The sequence below is a fragment of the Chiloscyllium plagiosum genome, unplaced genomic scaffold (genome assembly GCF_037043375.1).
Source record: "Chiloscyllium plagiosum isolate Xiang-an unplaced genomic scaffold, Cpla_swu_hap1 HiC_scaffold_34, whole genome shotgun sequence".
NCBI lineage: Eukaryota > Metazoa > Chordata > Chondrichthyes > Orectolobiformes > Hemiscylliidae > Chiloscyllium > Chiloscyllium plagiosum.
Window position 1 is genome coordinate 50650451 of NW_028270172.1, and position 22808 is coordinate 50673258.

At 45.0% G+C, this 22808-nt stretch overlaps 1 long non-coding RNA gene across 2 annotated transcripts in view; it reads left to right on the top strand.

The window, feature by feature from the left end:
- Positions 1-22808, top strand: part of LOC148141165 (uncharacterized) — a 73855-nt gene that overhangs the window by 5924 nt on the left and 45123 nt on the right. Inside the window, exons 2-3 of one of the 2 annotated variants that reach the window (XR_015752796.1) lie at positions 10982-11077; positions 14145-14190. The exons of the other annotated variant lie outside the window; for it this stretch is intronic. This is a non-coding gene — a long non-coding RNA (uncharacterized LOC148141165). The remainder of the gene's footprint in view (positions 1-10981; positions 11078-14144; positions 14191-22808) is intronic. 2 annotated transcript variants of the gene reach the window in all.

Consider the following 22808-nt stretch of genomic DNA (forward strand, 5'->3'; position numbering starts at 1 on the left):
GACACAACCAGCTATCCTTAGTTGCCACACACGCAGATGACAAGCAACATGAATTCGACTGGGACAACACTACTATTATAGGACAAGCCAAACAGAGAACAGCCAGGGAATTCATAGAGGCATGGCACTCATCCACAGATTCAATCAATAAGCACAACTTCCTGGACTCAATATACCGACCACTGCAACGGACAGCTGGAACTGACAACCGGAAGTGGCAGATTCAAACCACTACAAATACCGGAGGAAAGATCACAGAGGCGCTTCACAGGAGGCTCCCAAGTACTGAGGATGTCACCTAGACAGGGGACGAAACGTCTGCCACACAAATTCCCAGCTCGGCAAACAGAACCACAACAACGAGCACCCGAGCTACAAATCTTCTCACAAACCTAGGGACCACTGTTGTTTGTGATATACATAAATGATCTGGAGGACGGTACAGGTGGACTAATTAGCAAGTCCACCTGCTAATGGATTGGAAAGTTGGGCGGAGAAATGGCAAATGGAGTTCAATCCGGGCAATTTGGAAGATCCAATTCAAGAGCGAACTATACGGTAAATGGAAAAGCCCTGGGAAAAATGATAGCAAAAAGCTTTTTCCCAGAGTGGGGGACTCAATTATTAGGGGTCACGAGTTCAAGACGAGAGGGAAAAGTTTGAAGGGAGATATGCATGGAAAGTTCTTTACGCAGGAGGTGGTAGAGGCAGGCATAATAGGGTCATTTAAAATGTATTTAGACAGATACATGAATGGGCTGGGAGCAAAGGGATACAGATCCTTAAAAAATAGGCAACAGGTTTAGATAGAGCATCTGGATTGGTGCAGGCTTGGAGGGCCAAAGTGCCTGTCGCTGTGCTGTAATTTTCTTTGTTCTTTGTCAGCCCTCCTCGTCTGCTTTTGATTAGATAATTAAACCACTTTGGGAACTGTTTCTGGCAAATGCTACTTAATCCTGTGTCAATTTCTAGCTATATCTTGCTCTCTGTAGCAGCAGCCTTATATTAGCAAGCCTGAGTATCTCTTATTTAACCTTTTAAAGACTGCAGCATCTAATTGAGGAAGATATCAATGAAACCTGGTGCAGGCATTCCATGATGGGAGTCGATGGTGACATTCATTTCCTCTACTTTGCTCACCTTCATAATCCATCAACTGTCATTTTTAGAATATCCCTTTGAATGATTCAATTCTATTTACCTCATTGCATTATTATCTATAAAATAAACATTTGTAGGACTACAGGAAATGTATGGATGTAGTGGGCCAAATAGTGGAGTCAGCACTCTGATTTGACATGTATTGTCGTCACGCCTGCTAACATTAGTTGTTCAGGAAGCTTTTATTACAAAGAGATTTGAATATAAGAATAATGATATCTTACTCCACTATGAATTGTGATGAAATACTCCCTGTCTCTCTGAATGAGTGCAGCTCTAACAACAGCTTTATATTATCCGGAACAAAGTAACCCATTACATCCAAAATATCCACTCCCTCCCACCATCAACGTTCAATAGCAGCAGCAGTGTACCATCCAGAAGATGCTTTGCAGAAATTCACCACGATTCCTTAGATAGCACCTTCCAAACCCACAACCACTTCCATCTAGAAGAATAAGGGAAGCAGATTGGAACACCACAATCTGCCCCTTCCCTCTAAAGCTGCTCAGCATCCAGAACTGAATTGCCAAACCTTTGCTGTTGCTTTGCCAAAATCCTGGAATTTATTGCCTGTGGTATTGCAAGCCTCTCTGCAGCATTTGGACTGCAAGGATTCAAGGAGGCAGCTCACTACCACCTTGTCAAGGAAAGCTTGGAATGAAATAATGGCCCAGCCAGCAATACCCACATTCCAAGAATGAACTAAAATAACTTAGTTGTGAAATCTTGCCGGGAGTACTGTCTACAGTTTTACCTAAGGAAGGATCTACTTGTCTGAGTAAGAGTATAGCTAATTGTCAGAAGATAGAATTTCCTTTTGAGGACAGATTAAGTAGATTAGGCCAATCGAGTCATAGAACCATACAGCATGGAAACAGATCCTTTGGTCCAACTTGTCAATGCCAAACAGGCATCCCAGTCTGACCTAGTCCCATTTGTTAGCATTTAACCCATAGCTGTCTAAACCCTTCCTATTCAGATACCAATCTCGATGCCTTTTAAGTGTTGTACCCGCCTCCACCACTTCCTTTGGCAGCTCATTCCATATACGCACTACCCTGTACGTGAAAAAGCTACCTGTTAGGTCCTTTTTAAATGTTTCCCCTTGCACCATAAACCAATATTATATTGTATTTGCTAGAATTCAGAAGAATGAAAGGTGATCTCAGTGACATTTTTAAGTAGATCATCAGGATCAATATTGGAACTTATTACTTTTGGCTGGAGAGTCCAAAACATGGGATCACATCCTCAATGCAAGGGATTAGCACTTTGAGCAAGGATGAGAACTTTAGTCACTCGGAAGTTTGTGAATTTTTGGAATTCTGTACCCATGGAGTTGTGCATGTTCAATCTTTGAGTTTATTCAAGACAGTAATTGACAGTTTTGCATACCAGAGGAGGAGATATATCAATAGTGCAGTAGGATTTTTTGATCGTAGCCATGATATTACAGGCTGGAAAGGCCAAATGGCCTGCTCTAGCTTCTATTTCATATGTTAGCATAGATTAGTACAGCATAGGAAGGGGCCCTTCAGCCCACAATGTTGTGCCGAACATGATGCCAAACTAACTGTCCTTGGTTCATATACTTCCTTGCATATTCATGTGCTTATCTGAAAATCCCCTTTCGTATTTGCCTCCACCACCACCCCTGGCAATGTGTTCCAGACTCCTACCACTCTTTGCGTAAAAAATGCCCCTCATGTCTCTTTGAACTTTCCCCCTCCTACCTTAAATGCATGCCCCCTAGTATTAGACATTTCAACTCTGGGAAAAAAGATTCTAACCGTTAAACCTATCTATGCTTCTTGCAATTTTATAAACTTCTATTAAGTCTCCCCTCAGCATTCATTGCTCCAGAGAAAACAACTCAAGTTTTTCTCACCTCTTCTTACAGCTCATACTCTGTAATCCAAGCAGCATCTTGGTAAACCTCTTCTGCACCCTGTCCAAAGCCTCCACATCCTTCCTGTATTGCGGCGATCAGAATTGAATGCAATACTGTAAGTGTGGCCTAACCAAAGTCTTATAAAACTGCAACGTGACCTCCTGACCCTTGTCCTCAATTCTTTACCACCCTTTATACCTGCTTGGCCCCAAGGTCCCTTTGTACATCAATGGTCTTCAGCGTCCTGCCATTAACTGTATACTTTCCCTTAACATTTGATCTCCCAAATTGCAGCACCACTCATTTACTAGATTAAACTCCATCTGCCATTTCTCCATCCATTTGTGTAACTGATCTAGATACTGTGGTATCCCTTTACAACCTTCGACATTATCCACAACTCCACTGATCTTGGTACCATTTACAAACTTACTAACCTACCCATTTTCATCCAAGTTTTTATATACTCAAACAGCAGAGATCCCAGTACAAATCCCTGCGGAACATCACTAATTATGGACCTCCAGCCAGAAAAACACCCTTCCACCATTCCCTTCTGCCTTCTTTGGGCAAGCCAATTCTGAATCCAAGTGGCCAAGTCGTGATGGATCCCCTATATCTTAAACTCCTGGATGAGCCTACTATGAGAGACCTTATTGAAAGCCTTACTAAGATCCATGTAAACAACACTGCTCCACCCTCATCAATCACATTCATTACCTGCTCGAAAAATTCAATCAAGTTCGTAAGTTATGACCTGCTCCACACATAGGCTGACTGTCCCTAATTATGCCACGCTTTTCCAAATGCACGCAAATACTATCCCTAAAGAAATCTCTCTAATAGCTTCCCAATTACTGATGTGAGACTCACTAGTCTATAGTTTACTGGATTATCCCTATTTCCTTTCTTCAACAGGGGATTCACCAGTCCTGAGGGACCTCTTCAGTGGCTAGCAAGGATATTAAGATCTAGGTCATTGCCCCAGCAATCTTTTCTCTTGCCTCTCTCAATAATCTAGGGTAGATACCATAAGGCCCTGAGGACTTAACCACCTTAATGCTCTTCAAGAATCCCAACGCCACTTCTTTCTTGATCTCAAAATGCCCTAGCATATTAGCATGCTCCACGCTAATCTCACTACCCTCCATATCCTTCTCCTGGGTCAATACTGACACAAAGTACTCATTTAAAATCTAACCGACATCCTCTGCCTCCAAGCACAAGTTTCCTCCTTTATCTTTAAGTGGTCCTACCTTCTCCATAGTTATCCACTTGTTTTTAACGTATGTGTAAAATGCTTTGGGATTCTATTTAACCCTGCTTGCCATGGTCATTTCATGGGCCCTTCTAGCTGTCCTAATTCCAAGCTTGAGTTCTTTCCTGCTTTCTTTCTATACCTCACGGGCCCGGTCCAATTTTAACATATGCTTCTTATTTCCTTTCGATGATATTCAAAACCTCCATTGTTACCTTGCCATCCTTGTCCTTCGTACTTACTGGAACGTGCCAGTCCTGAACTTTGATCAGTCGGTCTTCGAACAATTCCCACATGTCAAATGTGGACTCCCTGATAACAGCTTCTCCCAATTAACATTCCCTCGCCCCTGCCTAATACTCACGGAATTTGTCCTCTCCCAATTTAGTACTTTCACACTGGATCCTGACTTATCCTTATTCATAGCTGTCTTAAAACTTAAGGAGTTGTGATCACTGTTTCCAAAATGCTGTCCCACTGAAAGGTCAATCACATAGTAAGGCTCATTAGCCAAGACAAGGTCCAGTATGGCCCCTCCTCTCATTGGGTTGTACATGTATTATTTGAAGAAACCCTCTTGAATGTACTTAACAAACTCTGCCCCATCTAAGCATCTTGTTCTAAGGGAGTCCTAGTCAATATTGGGGAATTTAAAGTCGCCCATTATGACAACCATGTTTTTATTGCATCATTCCATAATCTGCCTGTATATTTGTTCTTCAATGTCTCGGTGGCTGTTGGAGGGCCTATAAGTACAATCCTATCAGATTAATTGCACCTATATTATTTTTGAGCTGTACCCATATTGCCTCAGGTCCTTCAATATGACCTGAGTGCAGATGTGATTAGTAATGCAACTCCTCCATCTCTTTTACCTTCTCCTCTATCTTGTCTAAAACAACGAAATGCTGGAACATTGAGCAACCAGGCCTGTCCCTCTCTCAACCAAGTCTCTGAAATGGCCACAACACCATAGTACCATGTACTGATCCAGGCCCTAAGCTCATCTGCCTTACCTATAATATCCCTTGCTTTGAAATAAACATATTTCAGCCCATTGGCACTATCGTGTTCATTTACCTGTCCTTCCTTTCTGATTTACTCCTCCTATCATCCACTTATCCTTCAACCCCTCCACTTACTGACCTGCTGCACTGGTTCCCAGCCCCTGCAAATCTAGTTTAAACCTTCCTGAGTAGCACTAGCGAACCTCCATGCAAAGATATTAGATCCCCCTCCAGTTTAGGTGCAATCTGTCCCTCTTTTACAGTTCACCTCTGCCCCAGAAGTGGTCCCAATGATTTAAGAACTTGAAATCCTGAACCCTACACCAGCTGCTTTGCCTCAACATAGAACCCCTACAGTGTGGCTGTAGGCCATTCGGTCCTTCAAATCCACATGGACCCTCTGAAGAGCATCCCACCTAGACCCAACTCCATCTCTCTAACCCCACAATACCCATGGCTAATCCACCTAACATGCACATCTGCACATCTTTGGACTGTGGGAGGAAACCGGAGCACCTGGAGGAAGCCAATGCAGATACAGGGAGAATGTGTAAATTTCACATGGACAGTCATCAAAGGATAGAATCAAACCTGTGTCCCTGGTGCTGTGAGGCAACAGTGCTAACCACTGAGCCATGGTGCTGCCCCTAGTGTTGCCCACTAACACTGTTAGCCACACATTCATCTGTCCTATCTTTCTATCCCTTCCCTCACTGGCATGTGGCATAAGTGGTAACCTAGAGATTACTGTGCTCAAAGTCCTATTTTTCAGCCTCTTTCCTAACTTCGTGTACTCATTTCGCAGGACATTATCCCTCTTTCTACTTATATCTTTGGTAACAATATACACAACGATCTCTGCCTGCTCAACCTCCCCCTTAAGAATTTCATGCAATGTTCAGATTGAACTTGATTGTGGCCCCAGGGAGTCCCAAACATGGCCACAGAAATGCCTGTCTGTGCCTCTGACTAACGAGTCTGCTACCACTATCGCTAGCTTGAACTTTGCCTGATTCTGGTCTGCAGCAGAGACAGTGTGGTGCCACAGGCCCGACTGCTGCTGTTATACTCTCCTGAGAGAGCAGTATCCAAAATGGTATAGGCAAAAGTGAGTACTGCAGATGCTGGAGATCAGAGTCAAGATTAGAGCCATGCTGGAAAAGCACAGCAGGTCAGGCATCAGGAATGAAGAGCTTTCGCTGGAACATCGATTTTCCTGCTCCTCGGATGCTGCTTGACCTGCTGTGCTTTTCCAGCACCACTCTAATCTTGACTCCAAAATGGTATACCTATTGGAGAGGGGAGTAGCTACAGGAGTCTCCCGCACTACCTGCCTGCCTCTCCTGGTGGTCACCCATCTACCTGACTGAACCTGTGATGTGACCACCTGCCTATACCTAGTATCTGAAGAAAACTGATAATTAAATGTCTGGGTTAAAAATCTGTCAAGAACTGGGCCACTTTTACTTCCAAGGTCCTGATTATTGGTCTTATATACCCACTTCCCCACTCGCAATCTTTGCCACGAGAAAGTATAACTTAGAATATTTAATAGATTGTAAAGCAATGTGAGGGAGAAAGAATTGGAATTACAAGGAAGATCAATTAAAATAATTTTAAATTAATGCTATTTTATTTTAAAATATCTCAAACAATTAAACTATTTATGAGTGCTGGAGAAGTTATTTGACAGTAATTAAAATTTGTCACCGTATTCTCATTTCACTTACATATTGCTGAAAAACTTTTTTGGTCTTGCACTTATCAGGACAAATGTAAGAATGATAAATTTGTTGCATTGTTCCTACTAAGTGCAATATGGAAAGCTTTGGCAACATTTCTTTTAAGCAATATTCAACTTCTGTAGCAGCGGGTGACTGTTTATATACTTATACTTGAATGAATAGATTAATTTTCAGTTGCCATGGAGAGCTGAGTGCAGGAGCAACTGCGCTTTGAAATTATATTCTCAGAAGGTGTCACTGCATCCTGATAGTTCCAGAGTGCAATGTGATTTACAATGGAGGGAGCCAGAGACTTGCATGTGGAAATTAAGTGGTTGTTCAGCTAGAGCTGCAGTCTGGAAGTTTTAGTTGGGAAGCATGGGGAGAGTAGTGTGTCTGCATCACATCAAGGTGAACACAGTGGGGAGATATGAGTGCAAGTGGGTGCACTGGTCAACGTCCTTTAGAAGCAGAAAAATATGTTCAGCTGAACCAGTGGTATAGGATTACTATTGCTGTCAGTGAGAGGCTTGCATCTGTGAGTGTTAGGACTCTTTAGAGGAAAGTGAGGCTGCAGGCATCAGTTGGACAGCAGAGTTTTTCATGGAAATCTTTGCAAATGAAGAAGCTGAAGAGCTGAGATAGGAGTAGGGTATTTTGCATTGGACACGATAGTGTTGGAAGGATCGTCAGCAGATATTTCCTGACAAGAAGGAAAAGCATAGCCAAGGACTGCAAAAAGAAGAGAGCACTACCTAACCACCCAAGAGCCAGTTAAATGCAATTGATAAAATGTTAGTTCACCTATTTAAATGGTTGGTTTCAGACATTTCAGCTTTGTAGTCTGTTTTGCAATGAACGTTATTGCCACTATGCTAGTGTCCAACCCTGTGGAATCATCAGTATCGCCGTCAGCCTGAACGACAATGCACCTCGGCCATTTCAGTGATCGGCTGCAGATCTGGCTGTTATTTTGGAGTTGGGATTTCATCATGCCCTTATCAAAAGGTCATTGATACCAATTCTGGAGGGAGCGGTACAATACCAATACTGAAACCAATGGGATACACGCACAGAGTTCCCATCATCGATGGATTTTCTCAGCTCTGAGTGTAATTTATTGTGTCTATGCAGCCAATAGGGATTTAATAGAACAACTAGTCATTTAACAAGTAAGGTTGCACTCACTGACTACCCAGCTGGTCCGTGACCACAAAAAACACATTGTGAAGATGTGCATCTGTTGCACGATCCTTTTATTTAAAGAACCCTTCTGGCCAAGATCCAGACTTAATGGTTGTGAGGAGAAAGTGAGGACTGCAGATGCAGCAGATCAGAGTCGAAGAGTGTGGTGCTGGAAAGGCACAGCCAGTAAGACAGCATCTGAGGAGCAGAAAAGTCAACGTTTCGGGCATAGGTGTTAACCTCTGAGGGTGTGGTTCATGATGCTTAATATGGGTGGGGAAAGTTGATACAACCAGTGCTATCTATAAATATCAACCTGTGTCAAACTGACCATTTTCTGTTGAATATCTTCTTCTGTTGCCATTACAGACTGGAAGGTACCCTCCAATATGAGCCAGCTATGGTGTATTATACATCATCATTTATGCACTGCATAACATGATTACACAAAAAGGCTGGAACTGGTTGAGGTGAAAAATCTAGATTACCATTTGTTGAGGCAGTGTTTCTGTTAGAACCAGGAATTATAAACTAGGTAGACAAATGGTAAATCTTAACTGAGATTCTTTATTGATGATGTTCACACCTCCACTATTGGTTCCAGACGGGATCCAAGCTCTGCCACTCCAAGTAACCTGACCAGCTCTCTTTAATGGACAGCACCTCTAACTACATACCTAACAGCCCTCCCCTTTATTCTAGAACTCCCATTAATATACATATGAACAACAATTGGCATGATGGCTCAGTGGTTAGCACTGCTGCCTCACACTCCTGGGGTCCAGGTTCAACTCCAGCCTCGGGCGACTGTGGTGTCTGTGTGGAGTTTACACATTCTCCCCGTGTCTGCGTGGGTTTCCTCCAAGTGCTCCGGTTTCCTCCCACAATCCAAGGATGTGCAGGTCAGGTGAATTGGCCATGCTAAATTGCCCATAGTGTTCAGGGATGTGTAGGTTAGGTGCATTATATATCTGGGGATAAATGGATTCCAGTGGGGGTGGTGGCTCAAATGGGACGTTTGTCATACAAGGTACAGACTGGAGATGAACTGTCTGGAGGAGACATGCAGACCAGCAGATTGCCACACCTCACCAATGGAGGGGAAATATAGACCAATAGGTTAGAGGAATGGGTCTGGGTGGCTGACTCTTCCAAGGGTCGGTGTGGATTTATTGGGCCAAATGGCCTGTTTCCACACTGTAGGGATTCTATGATGAATTATGATTGTTATACAAGTTATGCAGCTACATATATACATCATCAGGAATATGTATAAAAAAGACATGGAAAAAGAAAATGACCCCTCCATTGTTTACAGTCTCTCAGGGGATGGCAATCATTTGAAGACCATCTTCTCATCTCAGCAGCCTTTCCTGGTGTAGTTTCCTGGGCTTCAGAAAGCTCCTGTTATACTGCAGGTACATTCCTCTCTGACTGTTGTCCTGTGATGCTGCTATTGTCTCTTCCTTGGCTCAGTTACGTGACTCAGTGAAGACCATTGGTCCCATCTAGATCGGCTCAGAGTTCTGAGGTACCCAACACCTCCATTGGTGAGGTGTGGCAATCTGCTGGTCTGCATGTCTCCTCCAGACAGTTCATCTCCAGTCTGTACCTTGTATGACAAAGGTCCCATTTGAGCCACCAACCCCACTGGAATCCATTTATCCCCAGATATATAATTCCGGGATACATCAACCAGGAGGTTCCTGCCCTTCTGGCCACTTATCCTTCTTAGTTTCACTCTACCATCTGTCTGGTCTCTTACAGGCTGCAGTAAGTCAAATATGATTCTCAGCTGATGGTATAACACTGACGAGCAGTGGGTCGATACATTCTTGTAAATGCTGAGGGACTTGTTGCTTTGTTGTTCTAGCACCACTCCCGTTTTGAAGCTTTTAAGGCCTGCTTCCAGGTATGAACAAATTTCCCACCTGGCTATTTGTTGCCGGGTAACAGACAGCCAGTCTCTCATATCTGACACTGTGATTTTCCAGACACTCTTTGAACTAATGCACCACAAAATATGGAACATTGTCACTCACGACTTTTTCTGGGCTCACGAGCCTGGCAAGTATTTCACCCAGTCGTTCTGTCATTGTTTCCGCTGATACTGACTCCATGCCTGCCACTTTGGACCACTTACAGTGAGTATCCATGACCATTAGCAGGATCTTTCCCTCTACCAGTCCCACAAAATCGATATGAATTTGCTGCCACGGTGTTTGAGGCTATTTCCATGGGTGAAGGGGCGATAAAGGCAATGCCGTTCTTACTAATTGATTCGCTGGCACTGGCACCTTGTCATCCTGAGAACAGTACATAATTTTCAGCTTCACTGGTAATGGCAGCCTTCACAGGATATCTGCATTATCGAGCTTCTCTGCCTGTTTATTTCATGAGTAGGCTGACAGATACAATGCCCCTCTCTGCAGGCATGCTGCTACCATTGTCAGTGTCCCCATATACAGGCCAAAAAGGAAGGTTAGAGGTCAGTAGTATGAAGTGCCTGCTGTGAATGAAATGGGTGAAACTTTTAATAACAAACACGATGCTCAATCCTTTTTTTTCGACTTGAGTATAATTCTCCTCCGTCTTCATTATTGAAGATTTGGACCTTCCTCTCCATTTGGTAAAATGTGCAACAGCATAGCACCAAACCCATTAGGCAAGGCATCACATGCTAACTGTAGTAGCGACTTTGGACCAAAATGTGTTAATACTTTCAAACTTTTTAAAGCTTGTTGTTTTTCAGACTGGAGGCCTGTGACCAGTGGAGTGCCACAAGGTTCGGTGCTGGGTCCACTACTTTTCATCATTTATATAAATGATTTGGATGCGAGCATAAGAGGTATAGTGAGTAAATTTGCAGATGACACCAAAATTGGAGGTGTAGTGGACAGCGAAGAAGGTTATCTCAGATTACAACAGGATCTTGATCAGATGGGCCAATGGGCTGAGAAGTGGCAGATGGAGTTTAATTTTGATAAATGTGAGGTGCTGCATTTTGGGAAAGCAAAACTTAACAGGACTTATACACTTAACTTCTATCCCGTATTCCCAATTCCTCCGCCTCTGTCGTATCTGCTCCTAGGAGGACCAGTTCTACCACAGAACACACCAGCTGGCCTCCTTCTTTCAAGGCTGTAATTTCCCCTCCCACATGGTTGAAGATGCCCTCCAACACATCTCATTCTTTGCGCTCAAACCCCACCATTCCAACCACAACAAGGACAGAACCACCACCCCCCTCCCAGTCCTCATCTTCCATCCCTCTGCATAAATCGCATCATCCACCAACATTTCCGCCACCTACAAACGGACCCCAACACCAGGGATATATTTCCATCCCCACCCTATCCACTTTTCACAAAGACCGTTCCCTCTGTGACTACCTGGTCAGGTCCAGCAACCACCCTCCCCTCCTGGCACCTTCCCCTGCCACCGCAGGATTTGCAAAACCTGCGCCCACACCTCACCCCTCACTTCCATCCAAAGCCCCAAAGGAGCCTTCCACGTCCATCAAAGTTTCACCTGCACCTCCACTAATGTCATTTATTGTATCTGTTTCTCTCAATGCGGTCTCCTTTACATTGGGGAGACTGGGTGCCTTCTCACAGAGCGCTTCATGGAACATCTCTGGGACACCTGCACCAATCAACCCCACCCCACCATGCCTGAACATTTCAATTCCCCCTCCCACTCTGACGAGGATTTGCAGATCCTGGGCCTCTTCCACCACCACTCCCTCACCATCCGACGCCTGGAGGAAGAACGCATTAACTTCTGCCTCATATCCCTTCAACGCCAGAGGATCAATGTGGACTTCATCAGTTTCCTCATTTCCCCTCCCCACACCTTACCCCAGTTCCAAATTTCCAGCTCAGCACCATCCTCATGACCTGTCCACCTGTCAATCTTCCTACCCACCTGTCTGCTCCACCTTCCTCTCTGACATACCACCTTTACCCCTTCCTCCATCCACCTATTGCACTCACAACTACCTTCTCCCCAGCCCCACCCCCTCCCATTTATCTCTCCACCCTGAGGCTTCCAGCCTCATTACTGATGTAGGGCTCCTGCCCGAAACGTCAATTTTCCTGCTCCTCGGATGCTGCCTGACCTGCTGTGCTTTTCCAGCACCACTCTAATCTTGACTGTTGATATTTAAAGTCTATCTGGGAGAAATGGAAAATTTTAGATTTCTTGGATATTCCCTATATTGAGAAAATGAAGCTAACAGTACAATGTAGGCTGAATGCCCCTTCTTTTTCACTGGAGTGAATTTGGAGAAGCAGATAAGCAAAGTTTTCAAAGAGGTGAGAGATGGGTTCTGTCAGACTTTGGCTCAATCTACCAACTTACTTTCTTCTGTATGTGAGCCAAGTCCTGCGTGTTTTTTAAATGAAGCAATAGGAGAAGATATTCGGTCTCACACTTTTAGTTTATTTTAGCAGTAAGTGGATAAAGCATACAGAGCTCTGGGTCTAGACCTTTCTGTCCCTGACAAACTATATGGTGTTGAAAATGTGTTGCTAGAAAAGCGCAGCAGGTCAGGCAGCATCCAGGGAACAGGAGAATCGACGTTTCGGGCATAAGCCCTTCTTCAGCCCGAAACGTCGATTCTCCTGTTCCCTGGAAGCTGCCTGACCTGCTGCGCTTTTCCAGCAACACATTTTCAGCTCTGATCTCCAGCATCTGCAGACCTCACTTTCTCCTCAAACTATATAGTGTGTCAGTTCAGAAAATCCCACACCCTGCTGTCCCTGACCCAGTCTTTTTATATAATAAAAAACGTCATGCAATCACTGATGTGGGATTATCTTCTGATTGGCTGTTGATCTGACTCCATTCTCCACCTCCTTATGTTCCCGGATGTCCGACCCCACGTGACCTTGTTTTGCCCGCGAAATGGAGTACCACATGACCCTGTTTTGCCCGCGAAACGGAGGACCACGTGACCTCCCTGCACGCCTCTGGTGCGTGAAACAGAGCATCACGTGACCTCCCTGCACACCTCCGGTGCGTGAAACAGAGCATCACGTGACCCTGTTTTGCGACGGAGCGGAGCACCACGTGACCTTGTTCTGCGCGCGCGCATAACGGAGCATCCCCAAAGACTTCCGAATACCGAGTATATTTACAGTCGCAACAAGTAAGCCATATATTTACAAGTCCCCCTTTTGGTCCCATGAAAATGAGACCAACAAACCAATTTTATACATCACGTTCGCTCTCCGATGCATAGTTTTCCCTTCTTGCCAGAGCCATGGTTTCCGTCTCCATCTGGTAGGGCAGGGGAGCCTTCCCTTCAATTGCTGTGATGATTACCCCCTGCAGTCTGACCGCATGGGATGTCCCCTCGTCCACCCTGTAAGGTCCTGTCCATCTTGGCTCCGACCACTTCCGTATGATCACCTTCAGCAGGACCCAGTCCGTGGTAGGTGGCACCTGGCTCTGTCGGTCCCCCTTTTCCAATCCAACCTGTTTGAAGAAAGCTGACACCAAAGCTGTTAGTCGATCATAGTAAGGTTTGTACCTTAGAGAGGCTCCTCCTCCCTCTAACATCTGTATTCCAGCTCCTGGTCCCGGGAACTGCTGCCCTGTTGTTAGCTCGTACGGGTGGTAAACCCTGTGAAAGGGTAGGGCCTCCACCCAACTTAACTTTGTTTGGGCACACACTTTTCCTATTTTTCCTTTTATGGACTGATTCATTCTTTCCACTTTTCCCTGTGACTGAGGATGGTACACTGTTCCAAACACATGTTTCAGTCCAAAAGCTGCTTCAACTTCTTACAGGTCTTTGTTCTTGAAATGTGTGCCATTATCTGACCTGACTCTCTTTGGAAACCCATGCATTGGAATGTATTGGTTTATCAAAAATTTGATCACTGTTTATGCGTCTTCCTTTTTCGCAGGTATCACTTCTGGCCAACCAGTGTATGCATCCACTGCTACCAAAAGGTACCGGTATCCGTTTACTCTCTCTATCATGTCAGTGTAGTCGATCACTATTTCCTGACCTGGCATTCTTGGAAGTGGGAATTTTCCCTCGTGTGGTTTCACTGTTGGTCTCACATTGTATTCTGTACATGTTCTACATTCTCTGATGTAATTTTCAATCATTGCTGGCAAGAACGGATGCCACCAATGTGTCAGATACCTCTGCATCTGTGTTTTTCCACAATGTGTCAACCCATGAGCTTCCTGGAGCATGGAAGCTATCAAACCTGGGGGTAGGATTGGTCTACCGTCCGGTGACCTCCAAATCCCTTCTGACTCTGTGGCCCCTCTCTCTCTCCAAACTGTCAGTTCATGAGGAGAGGCTTTCTGCTGCTCTTTGATTAACACATTTGCATCGCAGGCAGGCAGCAGGTCATACACTGTTCTCTCTGTTAGCATCATTATATACTGTGCTGTATACCCTGCTGCTTTCTTTGCTGCTGAGTCGGCTTCCTGATTGCCCTTCGCTACTATTGTATCTGCTTTATCATGTCCTCTACACTTGACCACCGCCACTTCTGCAGGTTTCATTAAGGCCTCCGCTAATCTTTTCATATCTTTTTCATGTTCAATTGGGGTTTTTGCTGCTGTTAAGAATCCTGCTCTAATCCATTGACTGAGTTCTACCTGTATAGCCCCTGCCACATATGCAGAGTCGGTGTAAATATTTACTCTTTTTCCCTCTGACCATTCTAACGCAGCAATCATTGCCTGTAGTTCAGCCAACTGGGCTGATTGTTTGCCTGTCACTTTTCCTGTCAACACTTCCTCAAATCCCTCACTTGTCTGTCGCACCACTGCCTAGGCTGCTTTAAGTTCAGTTGGATGTCTGTAACAGCAACCATCTGTGAACAGCACTTCTGGGTCTACCAGTGGAATTGCCTGTAAGTCTGCTGTAACTTTGACGTCTCTCTGTACCCTTTCCTCACACGTGTGGCTCTCCTTCTCCCATGTTGTCAGCCATGTTAATTCCTTCGTGTGTAAAAGTTATATGTGGTGCATTCAGGATTTTCTCTAACCTTGTTTGCCGCAGTGATGTCATTGTAAAGGCTGTTAAGTTCACATAGGCCACTACACTATGTGTCGTAAGTACGGTTAGTGAATGGCCCATGACTATATGTGCTACCTTTTGGAGAATTTTTGCTACCCCTGCTGCATGTCTTGTACATGGCGGGTGTTTGTCCTCCAATGGGTCAAGGGTAACACTTACATACATCAGCACCTGCCTGCCTCCCCCTTTTTTCTGAAAAAGAACACCATTTATTGTGTGTAATTTTTCAGAAATATCGAGGAAAAATGGCTTTTTATAATCCGGAACCGCTAAATCAGCAGCCCGCATTAGGGCCTGTTTAAGAGATATGAAACTTTCGTCTGCCTCCGTGGTCCACTGCAAATGGGCCGACAAATTTCGCATGCCTTGCTCATTTACCATGGCCCTGAGAGGGAAAGTAAGCTCCCCATACGATGCAACGAATTGTCTGCTGTATCCTGCCAACCCAAGAAATGAGAGCATGTCTTTTACAGTGACTGGTTTGGTATGATGCAGAATGGAGGATCTATGGGACGGAGAGACACCTGTTCCCTTAGCGGAAATCACTCTACCCAAAAAAGACATCGTCTGTCTGCAGCATTGTAATTTAGCCCGTGAGACTTTGAAACCAACTTCATATATGCGAAGCAGCAATGTTTTTGTGGCTGCCAGACAAGAAACATGGTCGGGTGCCGCCAAAAGAATGTCATCCACATACTGGATCAATATCACCCCCTTTGGGAGTGTCAGGTCCTTCAACTGCTGTTTCAGTACCTGATTAAACACTCCCAGCGACAAAATGAACTCTTGAGGGACCCTAGTTGTTGGCCTTTATAGGTGAACGAAAAAATGTCCCTCAAATGAACAGCTAAGTGCAAACAGAAGAACGCGTTGGCCAGATCAATGCACGAGAACCACTTATGGTCAGGGGTCAGCACAGACATTGCAGTGTATGGGTTTGGAACTGGAACTGTTAGAGTAGAAACGACGCTAGATAATGCGCCATCCTATATTTACCTGTATTCTGCTTCTCTACATGTAAGATAGGAGTGTTCCAGGCTGACTGGGAGGGTTCTAGCACCCCTGCTGCTAACAATCCTTCAATTGAGTCGGCAATACCGGCTTCAGCCTCTGGTTTGTGTGAATATTGTCTCTGCCAAATTGGAGTGTGGTCAATTAAATCGAATGTGATCGGTGTGACGTGTTTGCAGTGACCAACGTCCGTTGAACCTGCTCACCACAAGGTATCTGTTAGAGCGTCAAGCATTGCTGCAGCCTGTGGATGGTCTGTTTTCTCTCTGCCATGAAACCTTTCAATCTGCCTATGTTCCAGCAGTACCTTGTCAGTTGTCCTATACATAATTCTGTTGGCTTCCTCTGATGGTGAATATTGTAAACAGGGTAGCTGAGTCCAACCCCAATCAGTTAGCGCCATCATACGTTTGGACATAGGTCCCAGATCCTTGGCCTGATATTTAGCATGCACGGCCAATGTGAGATGAGGTATAGCTTCTTCAGACATCTCATACCGTTCCAACTGTTCTTCAGTCAGTTCAACCCGTGTCAACCAAAAAAGACAGATTCTTGTCCATTATCCTCATGTGCATATAAGGGTCTGCCAACACCACATGCCCCTGGATTCTCGGGCCCCGTCAATATTCGTACCCCTGCCCTTCCGGCATATTCTGGGGGTACTGTCCTTGCACCGGGGCTGCAGCTGCATTTGTGGCTTGGTAAGGCTGAGCAGCCTGTTGAAAAAGAGGCTGACTTGAGCGGACATACTGTCCTCGAATCAATCCCTGTCCTCCCATCTAGCCTCATCGAGCTGTAATTTCAGCAACTGCACTTGAGCTGACTCATTGCTCTGTTTATCTTCATCCTATTTTGTCCTGTGACGCTTCATGTGGTGCGTCAAGTGTTTCTCCCACTGTTCTGTAGAACAACCTGGGATATCAGAATGACTCTCCATTGCCTCTTTTACCTCCTTAGGCATCCTTGCCATAACGGCATTCCTAAATAACGTGGTCTGTAGCTGACCCAACCCTGGATGGCTCCCCGCAGTATCTGTCCACGTGCCCTTACACCTAGCCAAAAAGGCAGGCATATCCTCACCCTCCTTCATTGTGAAGGTGAGTGAGTGCATCGCTCCCGCTGGAATCGGAAATCAATCCCTCATTGCCCTTCCCACACTGGTGGCATGCTGCACAAACGGTTCCGAATCAGGTAGTAAAGTGGTCCCCGCAGGCGCTTCAATCTGCTGTATTTCCCACATATTCAATTGCTTGCCCAACAATGCTCTCCAAGAGCCCATAGCTAACTTGTGCCCTAGTGTATATTGGCAAAATTTAGTCATCCAAGGCCCACCTCCCTCCATGGGTGGGGGCATTTTATCCAGGATGCAGTTCATGTCAGTAAATGTGAAGGGCTAATAAACATCCCCAAAATAAGAGCCTCTGTAAATTAATGGCATTTGGTGGTGCTGATACTGTACGGGTTGTCGTAATGTGTCTCTGTGACGCAGGCTGTAACTTGGTTCAGGTAGGGGCTTCATTGGAGGGCCATGTTCCGTATGCATTGTGAGGGAGCCTTTCAAAGTGACGGGGTAGGTTTGTGGGTCATCCTCTGTCAGGGATTCTTCGTCCTCGATATCTGTACTATTTTTAGACTCCCCCCCCCCCCCCCATCCAATTTGTCTCTATCTCGTTCTTCCCTCAAATCTCTCCTTCTTCTGTCTGAGAACCCGCCATCTAGTAACTGACCTGAGCTATGTCATCTTCCCCTCCTTTCGCTCTCAACACTATACGGTGTCGCTTGAGCATCTGGCTTTTCCAATAATGAATATCTCCCTTGTTTCGGCTGTTCTTTGTTTCTGCTGTGCGTCACTTATCACCCTGCTTGCCTCCTCCGCTTCTTTAACTCTCCGTCAGCTTCTAGTGTTAGTTTTTCTACCTTTCTGATGCTTTCTTCTACTGCTTCCGCCAGTCTCTCTTTTACTGCTTCGTACTCTCTTGTTCCTACTTCTTGCACATCTAACACCCCTTCTTGAACATATATAAGTGGGATTTGTGTTACAGGATATGGGGGCGGTGATTGTGCCCCAGGCAATTTAGGATATAATGGCGCGGTTGGTCCTGCCTTTTCTGTCTCCTTTGCCAGTTCTGTTTTAGAGGTACTACCTACGCTCTTTTGTAATGTTTCTACTGCCATACAGGCTAACATCATGTTGTTCAGATAAATCCTCCTCTCTTCTTTCTCCTCGCCTTCTTTTGTCCACTTTCTTGTAACTAATATTTGGGTGAAGCTTTGTAGCTCGGGTGCTCGTTGTTGTGGTTCTGTTCGCCGAGCTGGCAATTTTTGTTGCAAACGTTTCGTCCCCTGTCTAGGTGACATCCTCAGTGCTTGGGAGCCTCCTGTGAAGCGCTTCTGTGGTGTTTCCTCCGGCATTTATAGTGGCCTGTCCCTGCCACTTCCGGTTGTCAGTTTCAGCTGTCTGCTGTGGTGGCCGGTATATTGGGTCCAGGTTGATGTGTTTGTTGATGGAGTTTGTGGATGAGTGCCATGCTTCTAGGAATTCCCTGGCTGTTCTTTGTTTGGCTTGCCCTATAATGGTACTGTTGTCCAAGTCGAATTCATGTTGCTTGTCGTCTGCGTGTGTCGCTACTAAGGATAGCTGGTCGTGGCGTTTCGTGGCTAGTTGATGTTCATGGATGCGGATCGTTAGCTGTCTTCCTGTTTGTCCTATATAGTGTTTTGTGCAGTCCTTGCATGGGATTTTGTAAACTACATTAGTTTTGCTCATGCTGGGTATCGGGTCCTTTGTTCTGGTGAGTTGTTGTCTGAGGGTGGCTGTTGGTTTGTGTGCTGTTATAAGTCCTAGTGGTCGCAGTAGTCTGGCTGTCAGTTCTGAAATGCTCCTGATGTATGGTAGTGTGGCTAGTCCTTTGGGTTGCGGCATGTCCTCGTTCCGTTGTCTTTCTCTTAGGCATCTGTTGATGAAATTGCGCGGGTATCCGTTTTTGGCGAATACATTGTACAGGTGTTCCTCTTCCTCTTTTTGCAGTTCTGGTGTGCTGCAGTGTGTTGTGGCCCTTTTGAATAGTGTCTTGATGTAACTTCGTTTGTGTGTGTTGGGGTGGTTGCTTTCATAGTTCAGGACTTGGTCTGTGTGTGTGGCTTTCCTGTATACCTTTGTGGTGAATTCTCTGTTCGGTGTTCTCTGTACCATCACGTCTAGGAATGGGAGTTGGTTATCCTTTTCTTCTTCTCTCGTGAATCGGATTCCTGTTAGTGTGGCATTGATGATCCGGTGTGTTTTCTCTATTTCCGTGTTTTTAATGATTACAAAGGTGTCATCAACATATCTGACCCAGAGTTTGGGTTGAATTTGTGGTAAGACTGTTTGTTCTAATCTTTGCATTACTGCTTCTGCTATGAGTCCAGAGATCGGTGAGCCCATGGGTGTTCCGTTGATTTGTTCGTATATCTGGTTGTTGAATGTGAAGTGTGTTGTGAGGCACAAGTCCAGTAGTTTAAGTATGCCGTCTTTGTTGATGGGTTCAACGTCCTGTTGTCTGTTCTGAACTATGAAAGCAACCACCCCAACACACACAAACGAAGTTGCATCAAGACACTATTCAAAAGGGCCACAACACACTGCAGCACACCAGAACTGCAAAAAGAGGAAGAGGAACACCTGTACAATGTATTCGCCAAAAACGGATACCCGCGCAATTTCATCAACAGATGCCTAAGAGAAAGACAACGGAACGAGGACATGCCGCAACCCAAAGGACTAGCCACACTACCATACATCAGGAGCATTTCAGAACTGACAGCCAGACTACTGCGACCACTAGGACTTATAACAGCACACAAACCAACAGCCACCCTCAGACAACAACTCACCAGAACAAAGGACCCGATACCCAGCATGAGCAAAACTAATGTAGTTTACAAAATCCCATGCAAGGACTGCACAAAACACTATATAGGACAAACAGGAAGACAGCTAACGATCCGCATCCATGAACATCAACTAGCCACGAAACGCCACGAAACGCCACGACCAGCTATCCTTAGTATCGACACACGCAGACGACAAGCAACATGAATTCGACTTGGACAACAGTACCATTATAGGGCAAGCCAAACAAAGAACAGCCAGGGAATTCCTAGAAGCAAGGCACTCATCCACAAACTCCATCAACAAACACATCGACCTGGACCCAATATACCGGCCACTACAGCGGACAGCTGAAACTGACAACCGGAAGTGGCAGGGACAGGCCACTATAAATGCCGGAGGAAACACCACAGAAGGGCTTCACAGGAGGCTCCCAAGCACTGAGGATGTTATCTAGACAGGGGACGAAACGTTTGCAACAAAAATTGCCAGCTCGGCGAACAGAACCACAACAACTAATATTGACCCTTTCTTTCCCTTCATGTGCTCTTCATCTTGTAATTTAGCTTGCTCTTCTGCTTTTTCTAAAAACGGTGACAATTTCTCCCTCTCCTCATCTTTAGGGACTTTGCCCTGTTGTTGTAATTCATCCCAAATCTTATAATAGTTCTCCATCATTGTTTTTTGTTTGTCCTTTGCAAGCCCACTAACTAACTGACTTCTAGCTTTACCCCACTGCTGTTTTATGGGCAACATTAAGTCAAAAGACATCCTCCGTATTCCTCACACTCTTTATCAAATTCCCCTTCCATTTTACGTATTTTTGTTTTAATCCTCCCGTCTAGCAGTCAATTGGTTTGGATATAATATAACTGAGCAACTAACCCAATCAGAGACAAATCCGGTGGCCAGTCAGTTTGTATGGAGTACACCCGAGCAACTGACCCTTTCAGCGAGATTTATCAGCAGTGTCGTTGTTATCACCGTTAGGTTTCCACTGCCAACTCTCACTCGCTGAGACACCACCGTCCCTGTCTTCAAGACACTACTGGCTTTTCTGCCACCCTCCGTACATTCCCCAATATAAGCTTTAAAACATACAACACAATCATACACCACAATTTGTGAGCGTTACTTTTATGAGATCCTGCTCAATGGACTTTAAACCACCTCACACTTACGTACCTTGTTGCTTTTATGGGGACTCTAACCCCACGGGACTTTAAACCTGTACGTATTAAACTTTGGAAAATTTGTGAGCGTTGCTTTTATGAGATCCTGCTCAATGGACTTTAAACCTCCTCACACTTACGTACCTTGTTGCTTTTATGGGGACTCTAACCCCAAGGGACTTTAAACCTGTATGTATTAAACTTTGTTGCTTTTATGTGTACTCTAACCCCAAGGGACTTTAAACCCGTACGTACCTTGTTGCTTTTATGGGGACTCGAACCCCAAGGGACTTTAAACCTGTACGTACTATATCAATACTTTATACACTTACTATTACTAGGACACTTGCAGTATAATGACAACAATTAATTTAGTATCTCCAATTGCAGAACTTCGATATAAACAGGCGTCTGCTCACCTTTTTCTATGCGGCGCCGCTTGTTGTTGTCATCAGACGTCAGTTGTCCATTGTTTCTATTTTTCTCTCTTTTCCGTCACTTCTCCGTCTTCATCACGTCGGGCTCACCAAATTGTCGGACTTTGGCTCAATCTACCAACTTACTTTCTTCTATGTGTGAGCCAAGTCCTGCGTGTTCTTTAAATGAAGCAATAGGAGAAGATATTCGGTCTCACACTTTTAGTTTATTTTAGCAGTAAATGGATAAAGCATACAGATAAAGCATACAGAGCTCTGGGTCTAGACCTTTCTGTCCCTGACAAACTATATAGCGTGTCAGTTCAGAAAATCCCACACCCTGCTGTCCCTGGCCCAGTCTTTTTATATAATAAAAAACGTCACTGATGTGGGATTATCTTCTGATTGGCTGTTGATCTGACTCCATTCTCCGCCTCCTTACGTTCCCGGATGTCCGACCCCACGTGACCTTGTTTTGACCGCGAAACGGAGTACCATGTGACCCTGTTTTGCCCGCGAAACGGAGGACCACGTGACCTCCCTGCACGCCTCTGGTGCGTGAAACAGAGCATCACGTGACCTCCCTGCACACCTCCGGTGCGTGAAACAGAGCATCACGTGACCCTGTTTTGCGACGGAGCGGAGCACCACGTGACCTTGTTCTGCGCGCGCGCATAACGGAGCATCCCCAAAGACTTCCGAATACCGAGTATATTTACAGTCGCAACAAGTAAGCCATATATTTACAGTTCATTGCTTTAATTATCGCAATATCTCACTTTGAGTGGACTTGGGGTACCAATACTAATGGTTACCTCACAATCTTGTCAGGGCTTGGAATTCTGTTTTGCACATCCAGGAAAGGGTAAAGAAGACACTTCAGACACTGCCTTCACTCTCTGAAACTCCTTGTTTTCTCTCAAAGGAAGTTCCTGGGTACCTGATGAAGTTTCAAAATATCAGTATTTCTGTCTACCTGATAAAACCTGAAGTAGTGGACTGTGTAAAACTTGAAGTAGTGGACTGTGACCAATTTTCAATAACTCAAATGCAAGTTG